At 43.4% G+C, this 14278-nt stretch overlaps 1 long non-coding RNA gene across 1 annotated transcript; it reads right to left on the bottom strand.

The window, feature by feature from the left end:
- Positions 1-6722: 6722 nt before the first annotated feature.
- LOC144035478 (uncharacterized) lies at positions 6723-10159 on the bottom strand. Its single transcript, XR_013288448.1, has 2 exons — positions 9250-10159; positions 6723-8593 (listed from the first exon to the last, which is right to left on the bottom strand). It is a non-coding gene; the product is annotated as an uncharacterized LOC144035478 (long non-coding RNA).
- Positions 10160-14278: the final 4119 nt, after the last annotated feature.

The raw sequence follows: 14278 nt of genomic DNA, 5'->3' as shown, positions 1-14278 counted from the left end.
AGTCTGCACAGCCTGTGAGAGAGGGGCGGTCGGGAGAGCAGCTCCCCCAGATTTTGACGGAGCATAGGGCCTGGCAAGGCTATCAAACTTACGCCTCGTGTCATTAGCACCCACTGTACTGTCACCGCCAAACCGAAAACTTGACCTGGAACCACAGGGAGGTGACGAAGTTTCTTCCGGGAGGGCTCTCGGAGATTGAGCTAACCAGACCTGACGGCATGCCTGGATGAGAAAAGACATACTACAGCCATGCTCCCTAGAAAGGAGCCATGTTTCAGTACGATGTAGCCTCATCCACTTCGTTGTCTCTTAAAGCTGCGGAGAGAGCAAGAAGAGATGTGCCTGGACGTTTTCCATGCGTCCTACCACCGCCGCCGCGTTGAATGACTTGATGACCAGTTCGTCCATCAAGCGCCACGGAGGGCTAGGACATCTCACAGCCTCTCTAAGGGCTTCTTCAGGGGAGACGATGAGAGAAGCCACCAAATACTTCACAATAGGCATATAGTCCCTCCAATAGGATTAAGAAACCGCATGTTTGTCCATCCCCGAATATGCCTCAGAATCCCGGATGTAGACGGCATCCTAGGCGATGTCATCATCTTGGGAGGGCAATTGGATTGTTGCATCCGGCATGGCCACCTCTGCACAGGGCAACGCCACTGCAGAGGCCTGAGAAGCAGAAGGGTTTTGATTACCCAACTGAGCCTGTATTGCCATCACACTCGCCTCCTAACTGTTCAACTGCAAGGCAATCTAAGTCAGCCCGACTCTTCTTACTCTGATGGTCAGGGGCAGCAGGAGAAGCAGGCCTGCTAACCCGACCCCTGCGAGGGGGGGCATTGCCACCACCGACGGTGACCGTCCCTGGGCTGCCACTGCGTCCTGGTCAGGCGCAACATCGGTTGTGTTCACCACAGTATGGACCGCCGCAGCAGCGGTCGCTACTGCGCGACTGTCAAGACAGCAGTCAGTGCGTCTCTCTTTGGGCAAGAAGGATCCGTCACAGTGCTTACAGCAAGTGTCGTCTCATCCATAGCAGCCTCCAATAGACGCGCAGTGAGTGTGCGTAAGTCAACAGGCTGCTCTCTTAGTGTGGGAGAGGCGGCAAGAACCGGCCTCTTCACCAACGGAACAAACGAATCACCGTGAGCGAACCGCGCGAAAAGGTCAAAGAGTTGTGATCCTCCTCTTTTATACATGAGGATCACGTCAGCTGGAACCCTGGAGTTCCCCTCCAATTTTAATGCACCACACAACTGGGGGGGGGGGGGCGCCATCGGTTGGGGCAGACTGCAGTATGGAGCAGTGCTGGTGGGGGGGGGGGTGCTGGGGTGGGGTTTGGGGGCGGCTGGGGCTGGGTTGGGGTGGATGGTGGGGGGGGATGGGGGGTGGGGTCGTGGGGGGAGCGGGGGCTGTAGACCGGTGGGGTGCCTGGCGGGCCTGCAGTGCCCCGTCCTGCTGCGTTGGGTTGGGGGCGCGGGGCGCGGGCCGCATTGGGGTGGGGGGCGCTCCTGCTCCTGGGTTTGCTCTCCGGCCGGTAGCTCCTGCGGGGCCCGGGGGTCGTCCTTTGGCGCTGCCGCAGCCTGGGGGGCCCTGATGTGTTGCGCTTGCTCTGTCCTGGCGGGGGTCGACGGCTCCCCTCTTTGGTGGAGATTTTCATGCATGCCAGATCCACCACACCAGCATCTACCGAAACTCAGACACAATCTGCTTCTTCCTCAGGTCATTGAATCGGTGGAGGCTGGTGTCTGTGGATCTCACTCTGCTTCGTCTGTCCTTCCTACCTTTCCTCAGTCTATCCTTTGGGCCCTTGAGGTCTCCCTGATTTGTTGGAATTCAGATGTCTCTGGGGTTGGTGAAGGACTCTGGTTGGTGGCCTGGTGGGTGATGTCTGGTCGGTGCTGGACTTCACTTTCCTTTCTTTTCTTTGGTCCTTCTTCGGGTCTCCTGACGGCCCCAAGACTCTGGCTGGATTCTGAAGTGTTCGGTTTAAGTGAACGGTATGGGATTTTTTAATAGGTTTTAGGTGCACTAATGAATACACGCACGCACGCACGCACACACACACACACACACACACACACACGCACACACACACACACACACACATAAAAAATAAAAAAAAATTAAAAAGGGAGCGCAATGATGATGACATGTCAAATGAACAATACTGAGCTCTCCAGAAAAAAAAAAAAAAAGCTGGAATCCTGGAAATGTCCTTTTATGAAATCTTTCACGACTCGGGAGGGACAAAATAGAACCAGCTACGTTCTAGCTTCTTACTCGGTCCATAAGCTAACAATGAGTGTTTAGTGAAATCATCTTTAATTTAAAGTGTAAATTGTCCTTTGACTCCCATTAGAGCAAACATGGTGTGTGCTTGCATTGAAGTTCCTGGTGGGAAATGAAGTTTGCTGGTGCTTGCTGGTGGTGCTTGTACATTGTTTGATGCCTTTTCTTTTATCTCCTTCCTCTATCTGCCCTCTTGCTTCCCGTTCCTTGCTGTCGTCCGCCTCTTGGGGTTCCTGCATCCTCTCTCCCACAAAGCTGTCACAAGCACACTCATTTCATTTGTACCTTTGTAGCAGCCTCCACTGAACCGTTGCCTGAGTCATGGTTTTGACCTTGGGAAACCAATCTCCTATGGCAACAGAGCCTTCTCCAGGTCACATTTACTGTATAGAACATGGCATGCTGCAAACAATCTGGCAAAGAATAAACGTGGAAATAAAGCATCTTAATTCTAAAGACCAGTGTTGGCTTGTAAACAAAATACCTGTTTCCTCAGCTGCACACATGCTTTTATCACTTTTAGATAAGATAATGTAGTGTTGCAGTACAAAGACACACAAATGCATATTAGAATCATCATAGGATCCTTATAGCCCTTACTCAAATTGCCATTACAAGTGTCTAAGATGAATATACGTATACTGTATGTTTGCTATTGCTAGCAAATGAACTTTCATTTGTCACATCATAAACCGTGGCAGTAAAAGAAAACAAAACACCCCTTTGTTCGCTTTTCCTGGAAAATTGCTTAATAAATGTGACATTAATGGTGTGTTGGAAGCTGTTCTATCACGTTTGGGTTTGGTGGAGCATTGCCTCAAGGTGAGGGTCACCATAAAAACACTGGATGGCCTTTTTGATCAACTGCCCACCTGAATAAAAAAAAATCCATCCATCATTTTCCTAACCGCTTGTCCTCACGAGGGTCAATCTTGTTAAATAAAAATTTGTTTCTTTCTGACCTAAAGTATTTTTATTTTATTATTATTTTTAAACAGTTTACTGTGTATATTTGATGCTTGCCTGAGCACAGATGTCCCAATAAAGGACTCCTCTTAAGGAATAGCGGCCAAAGAGTCATCCTACTACTGCAAAGTTTTCCTTGCAATTTAAATTCCTTTATTCTTTTTAATTTTAATTTTGCATCGTCTATCAACATTCTGTATTCGTCTTGGGGGTGCATGATACGCACGCGCGCACGCACGCACGCACGCACACACACACACACACACACACAAACAAACACACACAAAAGAGGCATCAATAAATAATTTACTGCACCAATCGTGATTTACAGTCACTGAAAGACTTTCAAAGATCGATACATTTATATTGAATCTATATTCCTTTTCATAGCCCAATTCATAAAACCATGAATCGATACTTTTAAATATGGCGACCAAATGCAAAAGTACTGTAGTATTCATAGTGCTGTGGTTGTAATCAATTTCAAATATTATTTTTTAAATTGTTTTATAGTTATGATAGTTTTGATCAGGTCATGTTCAATAAAACATACATGATTAATGTAACTGCATCAATTTTAAATGTAAATATTCATATATTTTTTCATACTTCATACTCATGCACCAAGTAAAAGCAAGAAGTTTCCATTTGCAGTATTGATACTTCTGAAAATGTCTTCCATATGAAAGTAAAATTGGTACTGCATGAAATCCTTAACTGAATTGAAAATGAATGTGAATCGAATCCAGTTTGGAAATCTGAATCGATACCCAGCCCTAACACTACACATGCTGGTCTAGCCATGAAATCATCGACCAATTGACTCTTGTATGACACTGTGCCATAATTATGAGGGGCGAACCTAAAGTGACAAGTATATACTTTGCCTTGCATGAGCATTATACACACACACAGAAAATATGAAGCCATCCTTATGCCGCATCCAGTAAATATACTCAGCGTAATCACGCGACACCACTTCGCTCTACCTCACTCTTATTACATGCATGGGTACAAGCACACAGATGCATACATTGCCCCATTTTTTTTCTGCATAATGATGCTCTTCGAGTCCTCAAAAAGAAATTTTCCATTGTTTCTAGCACCGATTACACATGCAAATAATTGGCATGGCAGTATCACGTTTGTTTTGCGAATAATCTGAGTTCACTAGTGATGAGCTGTATGACAGGAAAAAGGAACCAATGTGAATCTAAGGTTGTTAACAGTAACCCCGTGGTGCCCTACATCTATCAACTTGTTCAGAAGATCAAAAATGAACTCGCCAAAGCGGGAGACCATGAATATGGCATAGTAACAAATTTCACTGTGTATGCTGTGTGTGTGGGTGTGTTTGTGTGTGATTGTCTGATGCAGTGGATGCAGTCTGCAGGGGGTCTGTTCCTTTTCGTCAACAACTTGCCTTCAACAGCCAATCAGATAATTTGCTAAAATGTCTACCCATGTTCTGACAGTAACCTCGTTGAAACCGCGCGCACACACACACACACACACACGCACGCACGCACGCACGCACGCACGCACGCACACACACGCACACACACACACACACACACACACACACACACACACACACATGCCACATTCACTGCCATATGAAGTGCAAGCGGGCACACAGCACAGGCGTTCATGACACTCTGACCTAATTTCTTCTCATGTTTAGATGCTTCCAGTGGGGTGGCGGCTGAAGACAGACATACATTAGCGGTAGTGCTGAGTCTGTGGTCCCCGTGGCCGACGTAATAGCATACACTGAAAAGATCAGGTGAGAGGCACCACTTGTAGGGAAAATGTAGCGGGAACGCTCCGGCTTGTCGTTGATGTTTGCCCTACTTCCTTCCTTGTTTGTCCCATTGGAAGGAAGCCATAATGAAATCCACCGTGAAGCCCATCCTTGTCTGGCGTGGAGATAGAGGGGAGGCGTCTCAAGACATTCCCTCAAATGACACCTTAATTAGTCATTAGTTGTGGGGGACATTCACCTTCATCTAAATCCGCCATGACACCGCATTCATCCATAGTTTATAGTTCTCAATTTATGTCCAGAGTCGGTCTTAAATCGGACCAACTTCATAAAATAGATAATCTTACACTTTCAGTTTTGTCACACTTGGCCTTGCTTGTAGTCAGTTTCGCATTTATGCTTTCTGTCCAACTAAGTTTCCCACTCCAACTATCGTGCCTGTGAACATAATTTTACGAATCACTCAGAGTCAAGGGCGCGTAACAACAGCGCTGGGACAATAGACCTCTGGGTCAGATCCATTTCCCTTTGACATCACATTTCATAGACAACTTGATGCAGATAGATTGATTCAGCGCTCCAGTGCATACTAGAGGAGGTACAAGACCTTTAAGGCACAGGCACTGAGCAATATGTCATAAGGGGTGCATGCCAATTTGAAAGTCTGCAGTAGTGCCTCTTTGTTGCTTGTGTATTCATGATGATTTCTGAATAAGATCCAAAAGGCCTCAAGTGAAACACTATGTTTCTTCATTTAAATTAACTCTTTGACTGCCAGACGTTTTCAGAGAAGGGATGCCGTGGGTGCCAGCCGATTTAAGCATTTTGACTGATCTTTCAAGGGCCACAGAAAATTTTGTGTTTGGACTATGGAAACACACATACTACCAAATGAAAGATTGGACTCTCATCTTTCGTCAGAAAAAAAAGTTTGTTTCTACCTTATTCCGTTTTTCACCAATCAACAATAGAAAATGGTTAGTTTCACCCAAATGCTCTGTTTTGAAACATAATACGGAGAAATCAAGCTTTTTGTGAAACGATATTATTTCATGCACTCTAGTGAATTTGACACCTTTTTTTCCATGAATGATGCCACAAACACCTAAACAGTGCTTTACTTCTGTAAAACACTACCACCAACAATGAAAAAGTGTTTTTTGATAGCAAAATACGTTTACATTCAACAGTGTAACAATTTGGCAAACTATTTACAAATTTGTGCAACCGTGGTACTATTTACAATTGTGTGGATGTTTCAAATACAGTTTTTCTTTTTGGAACACTCCCCTGCGTGCAAGGGGACGCAGGAGGATTTGCACAACAGATTAGTTTCACTGCGATTGCAGACGCTACACTTTGTTGCTGTCTTTTTTTTTCCGGGGAATAGCAGGTATATACTGCAGTGTGTGTTTGGCCATGTTGCCATCACGTCTTCTCTCAGGATCATGATACGGTGACGTTACAGTGGTGTTACGTCTGGCTTCCTCATGTCCTTCAGTTCCTATACCGGGTGGTAAGAGATGTTCTGATCCATCTTATCCGCTCCATTCATGGTGGCATCTGTTGGAATTTATTTCTATATTAATATAAATTTAAGTTAATAATCTGACTCCAATTTGTGACCTTACCAAACTATCACCCATCCAACAATAGCATGCTCGTTCTGCAATAGAAAGGTATCAGGAAGCCGGCATTTTCACACACGAGTGGATTTATTCCTAACACTCAAATCTAATACATCACAGCTGGGGTCCCGGGTCCCTACCCATACAATTCTATACGTCTCTGTCTCAAGCAGCCAACGTAGTCTCATCCGAGTTGCCCCAGTGAATAGTTATACTACACAATATTTAAATGACACAGAAACAAAGGCATCCTGGCATTATTCTATTGGCTATGTGTTTTCTGCAGTTTAACTTTAGCTTGCTTTTCATTGGCTGATCTTCATCCGCAGCGTCACTGGGTGGCTTCTCCTGTTTTGTACTTTTCCGCCCCGATGTCAAACAAATGTGGTTTACAACATACTTTGATCTTATCACGGTTCTGCATCTCCCCCTGCAATTAGCATCCTTTGTTGGCAACATTCCATTCCTAACACGCCCACGTCCATCACACACATCCTGTATTTCACCCCCACGCACACAAACTCTTATATTCCTTTAATCCCTCTCATGACCTCAGACGACTGAGGTCATCACTCGAATACCTTGTTTTTTATTGTTAAACATGAGCTAAAAATCGATAAACAACTAAAAATTAGTAAAAAATTTTATTCTAGTAGAAAATCAGTATAAACTTTCATTCTAGTAGAAAATCAGTATAAAATTTCATTCTCTCTCATGGCCTCAGATCCCTGAGGCTACCTTCACATACTCACATCCCGGACTCCCGGAGGGCCACAGCTGTCTCCGCTTCCTGGGGGTCCTTCTGAGGGATCATCATATACTGACCACCCGGCGGTAGTGGCCCCAACGTGCGTTCAATTGTCTGAACAGTCAATGATCTGATACATGGAATACAACAACAGCCGCATAACACCATAATAGCGGAAAACATCGCGATAGACATCAATACTGATGCAATCAAGCTTTTATATTTGCCAAAGACGTTTAACCAGTCAGAGTACCAACTGGTGTCCACGCCTGAATGCTCTTTCATTTTATTACTTAGCGTGCGCAGACCCTCCAATGCCTTAGTAAGGCGACCATCAGGAGATGTATTGTTGGGGATCAGAGTACAACACTGCTCCCCAAAAATACCACACACTCCTCCTCTTTCAGCTAACACCATATCTAAACTCATTCTATTTTGGAATGCCATAAGAGACGTGGCTGCTAATTGCTCGTGCACTGCCTGGAGTGCCGAAGTGGTAAAGTTCGCCAATCGTTGGACATTATAGTGGACATAATTAATCCGGTCCACATTTTTGTTTACTGTAATAAACAGAAAAATACTCTCCCATCCTGCCGCCACTTGATCCACCAATTTGTATTCATCAGGGACCCCTCTCGGAACTCCAATTGCATCTATGTATGTGGGGTCTCCTGCATTCAACCATTCTTGCATGTCCCTTTTCTTCCTCCCAAGGAAGGGGATTCTTCCCCACTGTCTAACTCCTTCCCAATTTATCCTAGCCATGTCTAATGCTGTCACACTAATTGGCATGATCAGCGTTACTAGGGCGCACTTACCTGAGGCATTGGGGGGAAGCCTATCGTACAACACTCTCTCTCCACACCACAGCCAAACATCAGCACGAGCGAGAGGTATTCCTGCTGGCAAAGACACATTTTCATTACACCATGACTCCTGGATGTTTCCAATCCCAGGGCCACTCCCATGTAACTTTCACCCAAGTGTTCACCTGTGTCGGTTGTTTACACTTCAGATTTAACAGTAGTTGTTGTGTCTGTGTCAGCGTCTTACCACCATCTTGCTCTGCTTCATACCATACCGTTCCATTACAGGAATGATACACCATCACTCGTTCTCCTTTCGTTCCATCACTTCTATCATCCCGCACCATATGTTCAAACGCTAACATAGTCCACACAAAGCACAAGCCTGCAAACAAAATAGTCAATAAAGTTAAACATTTGCATCGTCGTCGTTTTTGTTCAGACACTTCCGAGTCCGATTTTGATCCAATTCTCGCCATCCTCACATTCCCTCTCTTGACCTGCCCGTCCGGGCAGTCAATCTTTAAGCTCACCATTGGGCAGGCACAAAGTCTGGGGCCGGGCGCAACTGTGAGTAATGGTACCACTTTTGTCCTTTAGTCTCAATTCTCATAATCGCTTGCACCTCATTTGGGAGGCCGTTCAGCATCGCCGTCCTGAACATCATCTCAGCTTCAGGGTAGCTGCCTGGGTGTTTACCTGTGGTCTCAATCCACAGCTCCAATGCCTGAGCATAATGTTACTCTTTATCGTACATCAAATTTCTGTATTTTTAACGCTGGTTTCTTATTATAGCAGTGTAAATCATTTAAAAACAACATCATCTTAACTCAGAACTATTCATGTCCGGCCGGGCCATGAACAGTCTGAGAAGAGATTTATACTTATACCTTAAATAAACACCGCAGTTCATTTTTAACAACTTGTCTCATGAAAAAATGTCACCTAGGTGTGTCAATGTTCCTTCCACACCTAAATGGCATATTCCATGGGCTCTAGAAATTATACTTTTCAATCGTTTCTGAAATGGAACATACTTACCGTATTTCTGCTATAAGGGTCGTCTTTTGTCATCTTTGTAGAACTTATTTTTCCAACTCCCATCCTCTTCATTCGCTGCCTGTAAATTCCTCACACCAAACTTCATTCTCACATCAGACTTCCTTTTCAACCATACACAGACAGACCAGTCATTCTCACATCAGACTTCCTTTTCAACCATACACAGACAGACCAGTCATTCCCCCATCTGATAAAGATCAATTTTGATCATTTCAGACCTGACTGTGAAAACTGCAGCCGCTTCCAAATTGCTGCTTCAAAGAGGAAAAACAGACACCTTGTGTCCTGTAGATTAAAAAACAACCAAATTGTGACAATTTGGCCAACACCAGAACTATAAAAAGATCTCCAGCTGAGCTAGCCAGGAGCCATAAAAACAAAAGCCTTTGAGGCAAGAGTTTGTAATGTAAATTTGAATCCTGTAGATTAGAAAAACAACCAACTTAAGCAGATGTAAATTAAGATACTGCAGCGGAGGACTTTTAGGGTCAGGAAGAGATGAGAAAAAGATTTAAAATAACCCCATTAATCTATTGCAGGTCACGAATCTTCCAAATATCTGCCATCTCAACTAATAAAAGAAATGAGTTATAATCAGAAAAACAAAACAAAATCCCTACTTTACACCAACCAAAAAGTATTCTTAAAATGCTAACTAACCTCACCTCTTCTACAGAGTAGTGGGGGCTTTGTAAAAACACAGCAGGGAACTTTGCCTTTGTGCATTCCCCGTGGAATCCAAAGATCAGTGCTGTTGAGCTTAATCAAAATTAAAAATTTAACCAGAAAATTCGCCGTAAGTGTTCCATATCTGAGTCCACTCTGAGAAGCCAAAGTTATAAAAGAGAAATGGGAAAAAAACTAGAAGGCCAAATTCAACAAGCATCAAACAACGGAAAATATAGTATTTAAAGATTAGAATAAATTTTATACTTCCCTAATTCACATAAGCTGTTCTCAATTTCCGAAACTGCGTTGCTATAGACCACATCTCCTTTCTGACATAGTACAGAGTGCAAATGTCTACAAACAGAATACAACATACGACCTCAGGCACCAAACTCAGATGATTCCAGAACTTTGAGTCCACAACTGTAGTTCATATTCCTTCCTGTCCTTGTCGATAGCAGTTTATGCAGGGCAAAGTTCAAAGCGGGCACTGGGCTTTGTGTACTGGAGTTCTCAGGAAAAGTTCGTCATGGCAGAATCGATGATTATCCTGTCTGCTCAAAAAGTTGCTGGACATTATGCTCAAACAATGCATAAGAGTCATTGAACAGTCACAGGACTAGCGGATTTACAGTGTACCATCCTTTTTGTAGTCCGTGTGGTCACTTCCCCCCCGAAAGTGACCATTGTTCAGTTCGCCGTCCACTCTGAACATCAAGCATAGCAGGAGAATGCTGTTCATTCCATTTCCAGCACTTTTTGGTTGAGTCACCCAAGTGAAACACCTTTCAGTCAAAGATTGAACCTGCCCGAAACATTTATACACTCGGAACAGACAGAGGGAGATGAGATCATAGCAAGAGAACACTGCTTGTTGTCATTCAATTTCCAAGACAAAATAAAATAAAAAATTCCCCCAAAATATTTAGTTTTCCAAACCCCTAATTTATTCATTTTGTGGTTTTATTTGAATTTGATCACTACACTATAGCAAGTAGTAGTACTATATTTACGCATATGTCTACCATAGACATCTTCATTACGTGTTACCTCAAATTTAAGAAACATGTGACAGCTGTCAGTCACCCTGGCCACTTGGATGGAAGTCCTTTCGAATTTCAAGGCTCGTCAGACTTCTAGAATGGGACTCAGATAAGGACAAAGGTTAAATAATTTTCACACCTACGAATAAGTTATCAGAGATGCAGGGGAAATATAAAAATCAAAAATGAAAAGTCTATTTCAATTAAAATTTGTTTTTATTACTTATTCAACTATATTACACAGATCTGATTTTAAAAATAATATGATAGTGGCCTGTAGTTAACACCTAGACCTCTATGTCCTTCCGCATAACAGGAACAATTTGATTTAGCCTTAGACGACCCCTGCTATTCACACACACAACAGACTACAAGTCTCCCAAATGGAGACAATGGGAGAGAGGACTAAACTTATCACACCCCCATGTCCTTTTTTATCTAGTTTAATTTAATTTTAACAGACAACAGTACAAATCACCACCTTCTTAAAACAGCAGCTCACGGCCCCCATCCTTTCAAAATATGCAGATTTCCTGCTTACCATTCTTTTTCACCCTTTTTTGAGGACAAAGAATTTTGGAGGGAAAAAATTACTTTCCACCCGTCTTTTCTTTCTTTCTTACACTTACAAATCACTGTCTCAAACCAACTTACACTTCCATTCACTTAACTTCTGCACTTTTCTCATCTCCACAAAGGCAGTGAGGAGAAACAGACCAAACGGCCATTTTGATTTCTAAAATCTCGCTAGAACATCACACAACACACCTTTCCCATTGTCAGAGTCACACAAACAGTCACAAACTCCCTGCAGGCACACAAACAAGGAAAAAAATCACACAATCCACACATGCTCCAAACATTTCACCAACTGGGCTCAACAAACACTCACACAACATCAACTCCTCAACTTAATTCAGTGGCGTCTCAGTTGTTGAACCACAGACGAACACAAACCTCTCTGAAGTGCGCACTCATTTGTAAAATACACCGTTTATTCGTCTAATAATAACTTCACCACGTACTTATAGCTCAAATGTCGACTTATTCGCGCACAATCCATCGCAACGTTACGGCTGCGACACAGACACGTCGCGCACAATTTAAAACAAACAACGAAAAAACGCGTGGCCACAACACACCATGGAGCTTAACAAACAAACAAACGCGTACACTCAACATTTCATTTCTAAGCCAAGAGCTCTCGCTTGGTTCAAATTTTCCCCCCGGGTCATCTTCCACAGTCAACACTTCATCCAATTTATGTTCCAATTTCTTAACAGATGCGGCTGCCTGCAGCTAACTCATCCTTAGCCTTAAAAACAGATTCGCACGGTAGCATCTTACCAAAAACTCATCTCCTGCGCAAAACTCGTACGCTGGCAGAGCCGCTAGCTTAGCATCAGTTTCCTCATTCTCAAAATCACTTAACTCCGTCCTCCGCGCAACTTTCACAAAGCTATCCAACGCTAACATTCTAGCACAAACCAACATTTGGCTCACGACCCCACACCGTCTAACTTTTCTTCCATTCGAAGAAACTTATAGAAGTGTTTTTCACGGAGGTAATCAGCGTCTGGCGCTGTTTACACAATCAAATTCCACAAACACACCACATTTTACAACGGTGAGAACCAACCACTATCACAATTCGTATGCATTCATACATTTAAAAGAGTTTCATACTTACGTTGACGCCGTGGTGGAAATGCGTCCAGCATCATGAACTCACTGTTCGCTTAGCGACCAATTCTGACTCTCGACCGGAAGTCTATGCAAACCTCCTTAGTTACGGTCAATTTTTTCGTCCATAATATGTAGTAATTAGTCGTTTTTAATATTTATAAAGTCAGTGACGTCTCACTTATTATACTGCGATATAACAGATCAAAAGTATTCTCATTAATCCCCCCCAAAAAATATTTTTCTTTTTTTTTTCCAGACAAACACAAACAAGACGAAAACGAAACATATATTAAATACCTTTTGCGCGACTTCAACAAATATATCCTGGATCTTCACGGCGGCTTATAACACACAGCCCTCGAACGTAAAAAATTCACGGACGGCTAATATCACACCACGCACCGTCAATAAACGGGCGTTTAACCCAGCAGACGTCTTGTGTGATCAACACAGACCGCTGATAGCACAACACACAACAGCACTCACTTAAGTGTGATCAACACTTAGCGGCTAATAACACACCTACAATCAACCCAAAAGCCAATCCCCCGTGGTACTCAACCTCTTTCTTTTCCTCTTTCTTTTCCTCTCTTATCGCTGCCAGCGCAATCGCAATAGTCGCCAATTGGTGAATGCCCCGTCTATCATTCTCTACATCTTTAACTTCTTTTCCAAGTTTATGACGCTTTCGCCATCCGACTCGGCTCTGTTCCTCCTCCATATCTTGAATATTTGCCAACATTCTGCTCTCCTTTTCCTGTAACTGCCGCGCTAACTTCGACATACCCCATGTTCCAGGTTCTCCGCGAAACAATTCATCCTTCTTTAATTTCCGAAACAACTTCTGACACCGTTCTCTTTCCTTCTTAATTCTCTTACTTTCTATTCCACTAATCAACTGTGATTCCATCTTAGCGTAATGACCATTAATCTCCGACCAGACTCCAGGGGACCCGAGACCCTCATCACACTTTCTCTTCTCTGCCATCCTTAAATCCACTCGCGCGTGTCCTAATCACTTCTCTTGCAGTTCAATTTTAGTTTTTACATTCACACCGCTTCCACACTGATACGTAAATCCCAGATTTTAAACCGTATCGATACGTAAATCCCAGATTTTACACCGTATCTAACCACGAATAGTTGCGACCTATTCTAGTAGGTAAATCCCAGATTTTATACCCTACTAATGTCCACACTTTTACACTTTTACGCCGTTCCGCTCCTCCTTTCTCTTATAATTTAGCGTTGCCAATGTGCAGAATTTGAAAAGGAATCTGCTTACCTTATTTGACTGTGGATCCAAGAGAAAAGACGGTCGGAGGTATGGCTTCTTTATCAGGTCGTCACCTGGTGTGGACTTGGATCCCAGATCCTCGAGTCCCAGACTCTTGTGGTTTTCTTGAAGTCCCAGACTTCTTTTTTACCTCTCTTGCATCACGTCGGGGTCACCATAATTGTTGGAATTTATTTCTATATTAATATAAATTTAAGTTAATAATCTGACTCCAATTTGTGACCTTACCAAACTATCACCCATCCAACAATAGCATGCTCGTTCTGCAATAGAAAGGTATCAGGAAGCCGGCATTTTCACACACGAGTGGATT

This window comes from Vanacampus margaritifer, chromosome 15 (genome assembly GCF_051991255.1).
Source record: "Vanacampus margaritifer isolate UIUO_Vmar chromosome 15, RoL_Vmar_1.0, whole genome shotgun sequence".
In the NCBI taxonomy this organism is placed as follows: Eukaryota; Metazoa; Chordata; class Actinopteri; order Syngnathiformes; family Syngnathidae; genus Vanacampus; species Vanacampus margaritifer.
The sequence above is the reverse complement of the archived record's forward strand: the minus strand, read 5'-3'. Positions and strand labels throughout refer to the sequence as shown.